At 45.3% G+C, this 6,020-nt stretch overlaps 1 long non-coding RNA gene across 1 annotated transcript; it reads right to left on the reverse strand.

Moving 5' to 3' along the window:
• Nucleotides 1-1,148: 1,148 nt before the first annotated feature.
• Nucleotides 1,149-5,237, reverse strand: LOC140696340 (uncharacterized). The gene is made up of 2 exons (XR_012072520.1): nucleotides 5,171-5,237; nucleotides 1,149-1,886 (listed from the first exon to the last, which is right to left on the reverse strand). It is a non-coding gene; the product is annotated as an uncharacterized lncRNA (long non-coding RNA).
• Between the last annotated feature and the right edge of the window lie 783 nt (nucleotides 5,238-6,020).

Below are 6,020 nucleotides of genomic sequence, written 5' to 3' on the forward strand. Positions count from 1 at the left end.
GCACAGCATCTAGTTGTTACAAATAATAAACTCTCAGAATCAAAGGTGATAGATGGATGGATAGACAGATGATAGGTAGATAGACAATAGATAATAGGTAGGTAGGCAGATATATAGATAAATAGAGAGGGGGGAAAAATATAAGTAGGAAGCTAAATAACTAAATAATGTCTCTCCTTCAGTGTCAAGAAATTTTCATGCCCCCAAATAGTTTCCTCAACCCAAGATCTACTGTGTCGGAAACCCCACCATTATTAACATGCCTTTCAGTTAAGCTACATCCTGTATAGGCATCATTTAATACATTCAAATATTCTCAAGATTGATAGCTCATTGTTTCTCTAACACCTTGGGCTGAACACAGCCATCAGATGGCCTTCCTCCTGACTACAGGAACAAGGACGCTGGGATGTAGGGAGTCTGCAGAGAGCTATAACATAGCCAGCAGCAGAGTCAGGAGACAGGCAGTGACCAGAGGTAAACTTCCTACCCTCACAATTTTGTTGAGAGCTGGTCCTAGATCCCTGTCTTGTCCAAATATCATCCTCTGACTTAATAGTTAATCAGGGAAAGATTTAACATTCAGTCCTTGCTTCTAACCTTATAACTGGAATTTCAGAAAAGTGTGGTGCGGGGAGACATGCTTCTGTTGGTAAGTCAGTCCTGGCTTGGTTAGCACATTTTTTAATTGCCAGAAGAAATAAATGGTAAATGGTTGAATTATAGAGCTGTTGGTGCATTGCTTTGAACGGCTCAGGCTGCAAGAAGAGAAGTGGGAATGAAAATACCCAAAGAACAGCATTGTCACGGGCATTTCAAACGCAACACAGCCAGCCAAATCCATCACAGTAAAAAACTGGCTAAAGGCCACCCTCTAGTCAATCCTGGAAGAGAAAACTGTAGCGACATATGTTCCCTTAAAAACGGAAAATTGCAATTCATTTCCAAAGTAATCATTTCTCACGCATGCCTCAACTTTTTTATGCCTCTCTGAACTTCCTGGGTATATTTACAGCGTGAAACTTTCTTCCTGTGTATGTGTTCATGCTGTGTTTTATTTGCATTGCAGAATATCACTGTAGCCCTCCCAGACCTTATAAATTAAGTTTATTTTGAGATGAAAGGAATGGAGCAGAAGTAGTCCCTGCTGTGACTTAATGTTGTAAGAGTTTATTTCTTTGTTTTTCTTGAGGAACTATATTGATGGGGCAGGCAGAGGCAGAAAAAAAGATAAAAAGCCTCCCCCAACTCCATGCCTGTTTTCACTCTCATTTTTAAAAAACAAATGTATTCCAATCATCTTCCAGATGTACTCGGATCAAATGGGGACACTGGGTAATTGAGAAGAAAGATTTCCATCTGCTCTATCAATTGAAAGGCAAAAAGTGGAATGTAAAAAAATTGAACCAATCCTCCCTTGCCTGTGAGCACTGTGAGTGGATGGGTAATTCCAGTGCTCCAGGAGCTGGGGAGAGCTGGGGCCCTTGAGTGACTGACAGCTCCAGCTCCAGATCAGCCATGCAGAGGCTCTGTGTCCTCCAGAGCTCTCTCCAGAGCCAGGACAGGCCCCCCACCGCATCCCATTGGCTGTTACGTCTCCTGTACCTCAGCCTCAATGGCCATCATGCATTTATCCATTTGTTCAACCAGTATTCCTTGGGCCCCTGCTACCTCTGCCTTCAGTTAATTTCAGTTTCACCATGACCCTATGAAGTGGCTGCAAATAGGCAGGTCATCGCCGTCCTGAAATGTCACTAAGTCCCATACTGTGTTAATCTGTGCACATATGTCTTCCTTGTCTTTCAGGCTGGATTGGAAGCTTTTTAAGAGCAGGAACCTTGTCTTTCATTGATCACCATCTCCAGATTGGCGTCTAGCAAAGAGTCCTGCATATAACAACCAGAAATACAATAAACCCAATTACAAAAAAAAAAAAAAAGGTTGATTTTATTTTATTTTTAAATATAGTGATGTGCCCAGTAAAGCAGAACTTTACCACATATGAACATATGCTTTTAATCACTGGTAAGAAAACAGACTTTCTCAAGTCCTAGGCCTTCCTATTTCTAGAATCGGAAACCCCATGTTGGAGCAGATTGCTGCTCTGAGAAGAGGCATCAGAGTGGCTTCTCTAACTTACTTAGGTTAAAGCAAGTCCCCATTCATCCTGGAGGAACTGCCTACCCAGATGCCTTCGTCTTGGCAGGAGATCTGCAGTGAGAGGTGGGAGAAGTCAGTTGGCGCCCTTCCCTGATGGACATCGGCATCTGCTAACTTCCCCCAAGGCCTCGGGGCCTCTGAAAGGAAGTGGAGTCAGACCAGGGCCCCTCCTTCTGTTGTTTAAAGTTCCTGGACAAGTCCATCGACTGAGGTAGCAGCCGGCAGCAAAGGACAACAGGCTCCCGAGAAGAAACGTTCCACTGGCGGGGAGCATTACTCAACCCAGATCTTGCTCCTCAGCGGGGAGGGCTGCGGCAGGCCCTGCAGACTCCCTTTGGACCTCCTCCATGGAGGAGGAAACTTGTGGGAAATGACTACATGCAGTTTGATATGGACTGAATTGTGCCCCCCAGCTCAAATTCACATGTTGGAGCCCTAACCCCCACTGTGACTGTCTCTGGAGACAGGATTGTTAGGAAGTAACAAGGTTAAATGAGATTACAAAGGTAAGAGTCCTAATCTGATAGGACTGTAGCCTGTCTCTCTCTCTCTCTACCATGCGAGGATACAGAGAGAAGGTAACTGTCTGCAAGCCAGGAAGAAAGCTCTCACCAGGAACCAAACCTGCCAGACCTTGATCTGGGATTTCCAGCCTGAAGAACTATGAGAAAATAAATTCCTACTGTTCAAGCCACTTAGTCTACGGTATTCTGTTTGTCAGCCCAAGCTGAATAGTACGGGTATGGCCATTCTTATTTAGTAGATTAGAAAACTGAACTCAGAAAGATTAAAAACTTGCTCAAGATCATATACAGCCAGTAAGTGGTAGAGCCAAAATCCACTCCACATTCTTCTCATTTTGCTGAGCTGAAATTCTGAAAGAAACCACATTCACTGTGATCCACTATGTTATAGGAAAGGGAGGTGGGCTAATTAGACAATAATGAGAAATGTATAAGCCACTATACTAGCCTTATGTGGCCTGGAACAGGGAAAAAGCAAGGTCTACTAGATGGATGGATGAACGAATGAATGAATGAATGAATGAATGAATAAATTCCTCCAGGTTAGAGCTAGCAAGACTTCCTGGAGGAGGTGATGATCAGGAAGCTGGCATTCCTTCCTCAGCACCTTACATCTTCCCTTAGTGAACATTTTCCTCTCTTTCAGATTCCCCGAGGGCTCTGTCTTTCCCTAGCCACACATCACTGGGAAACCTGCTCTCTGCAGACTTAACCCCTTCTGCACACCCCGACAGTGTCTTGTGTAAAAATGACAACAAATAAATATGTGTTGGTTGATTCCTGGCCCCTCCTCTGCCCTCCTTCCCTGTGTTTGCACTTTTCCTGCAGTAGATGTAGAGGCTTTGTAAGTTAAATCGGAATTTTTGTTTTTCTTTTCCCTCCAGCCATGCACGAGGCCTCCATGGTACCTTGAGACTGAGGGTCCTAATGCAGAGGGAATGAATATTTACATATTTTACCATTAAAACAGAAGTGAGATAAGCAGGAGGTAAACCTGTGCCCACCAGGAGAACTGGACTGGGGGAAGGAGAAAGGAAGAGATAACCTATCTCCACCCTCTTCTGCCCTCAGGGAGATGAGGAAAGGGGCCCCGGGGTGGGGGAGGGCAATAAGGTGTGACGTTGGAGGACATCTGAGAGGAGAGACCAGACTTTCTGCCTGGGGACCAGGGGGAGAGGAAGGGAAGCCCAGGGGTCAGGTCCTGTGTGTCGTCTCCAGGAAGTAGCAGGGGAGCCTAACCAGAGGGTGAAAACCAAGGCACTACTGTGGGTCACTTGCTGCCACTCAAGGCACCACATTATCCAAGCAGGAAGCCCTATTAACTGTCCATGTCTGGCACCAGGGCGGGCCTTCCACTTCAGGCACCTAGTCTCTGCCTGTGGATTATCCACCAGAGGAAGGAAGTGCATCCACCTGGGCCCCACACTGGCTGAGCCCCACCCCTACTGTTCTTTCTTGGACTCCCCTTTGACTCAACATTAATAGCTGGCCCATAGAGCTTACTGTGTGTGTGTGTGTACATGTGTGTGTATATACGTGTGTGTGTGTACACACGTGTGTATATACATATATATAATTTATACTTATTTAAGTATTTAATCATCACAACAACTCTCTATGGCAGACACTATTACAGCATCTCCAACATATAGACCAGCATCTCTGTGGCACAGAGAGTTTATATAAACTACCCAGTGTGACATAGAGCTGAGCTTCAAACCCGAAAGTCTGGCTCCAGATCCCCGGTTTCAATCACTGTTCAACACCACCCCTCATGACTCTGGACACATGGAAAAAACAAGAAACGAGAGAGTGCAGGGCCCAAGAGGCAGCATTGGGGAAATGATGGAGAAGGCTGTGTGGTGGGTGGATCAGTGGCACTGGGCAGGGAGGACCCCCGCATAACTACACGTGGCACAGCCTACTTTGTCTGGAACGCCAGGTCCGTGATCCAGCTCTCATGGTGGAACTTAACTCCTCTAGGTCAAGAGCCCTGCCTTATTTATCTTCATATACCCACAGCCCCAGGACACCTGGCACATACAGAGAGCTGAGTAAATGCTAAATACACTGAATTACTAGAAGTTATTAATAAAAGCTTTACATCTGGACATGAGTCTGTCCTGGAGCACTCTGAAGGATACATTTCTCAAAGAGACCCGGACAGATACCATGGATGGAGCTCTCTGTCACAGCGGTCTCCTGCATGGGACAACACTCGTCTTTCATGCTCCAGACAGCATGAAAGAACAAAGTACCTTTAATAATGCTTTCCACCTTTCACAGTTTCGTTGTTTTTTTTTTTTTAATGTATCACCTCAGTTAATTCTCACCAACTCTGAATGATGGGCAGTAAAAGGAAGCATCATCACTCTGACTGTACAGGTTAAGAAACTGAGGTATTAAAGAGGTTAGAGGATGCATCCAAGATCATATAGCTGCTCGTGAGCAAAGTCAGGACTTAAATGCCAATATCTGGTACCTACTTTCTGGTCTAGCATTCTTTCCTTGGACGGTGCACACATTTCTCACTCTCAGATTCCAGGAGGTTTATTTACAAGTATCTTTCCTCCGGCTGCACACCTGCTGGAAAGGATTTGGGGAGGGCTTTTCACACAAAGCCTTGCTAGTTACGCTGTCCATTGCCCTTGCCGTGGACCAGCCACATCAGCATCACCTGGGAGCTTTACAGAATGCAGAATCTTGGGCCCATCCAGGACACATAGAATCTGAATCCACATTTTAATGAGATTTTCAAGTGATCTGTTTGCACACAAAGATTTGAGAACCACCACTATAGAAGACATGCCCACAAGGGCAGTCATCAACAGATACAAAGAAGTTGAATATTTTCAGGTGGATTCTGTGAGAGTTAAATGGGTATCTAATGCATTTGCCTACATTCAGAGATTGACTTGGAAAACATCACCTGGTTCTCATGCAGGACAAGAATGTGAAGGAATCAGCACACGCCTTGGACTTGAAGCAACAGACATCTGAATGTATGTATGAATGCTGAGCACCTGGCAATCTTTCCAACTTGGGAAACCTGGGGGGACGGGACACCCATCTAAAGAGATACTCAGATGGATGTTCTGCCCATAAATAGGGTTTTGACTGGCACCATTCTCTTAGTACATGTTTTCTGATGATGCACTGGAGTCCTGGGAGGGCTTAATGCTCTGAATGCACAGATCTCATTTGGTTTGGCATAAACCAGAAAAGTGGCTCTTTCCATGACACATTATGCTGCCTGGGTTGATTTCACAGAGGTCTGTCACCTTGTTAGTGGACAGGTGGTAGGCTGAATTGGATTCAGCCTCCTCCTCCTACCCT

The sequence above is a fragment of the Vicugna pacos genome, chromosome 5 (assembly GCF_048564905.1).
Source record: "Vicugna pacos chromosome 5, VicPac4, whole genome shotgun sequence".
Taxonomy (NCBI): domain Eukaryota; kingdom Metazoa; phylum Chordata; class Mammalia; order Artiodactyla; family Camelidae; genus Vicugna; species Vicugna pacos.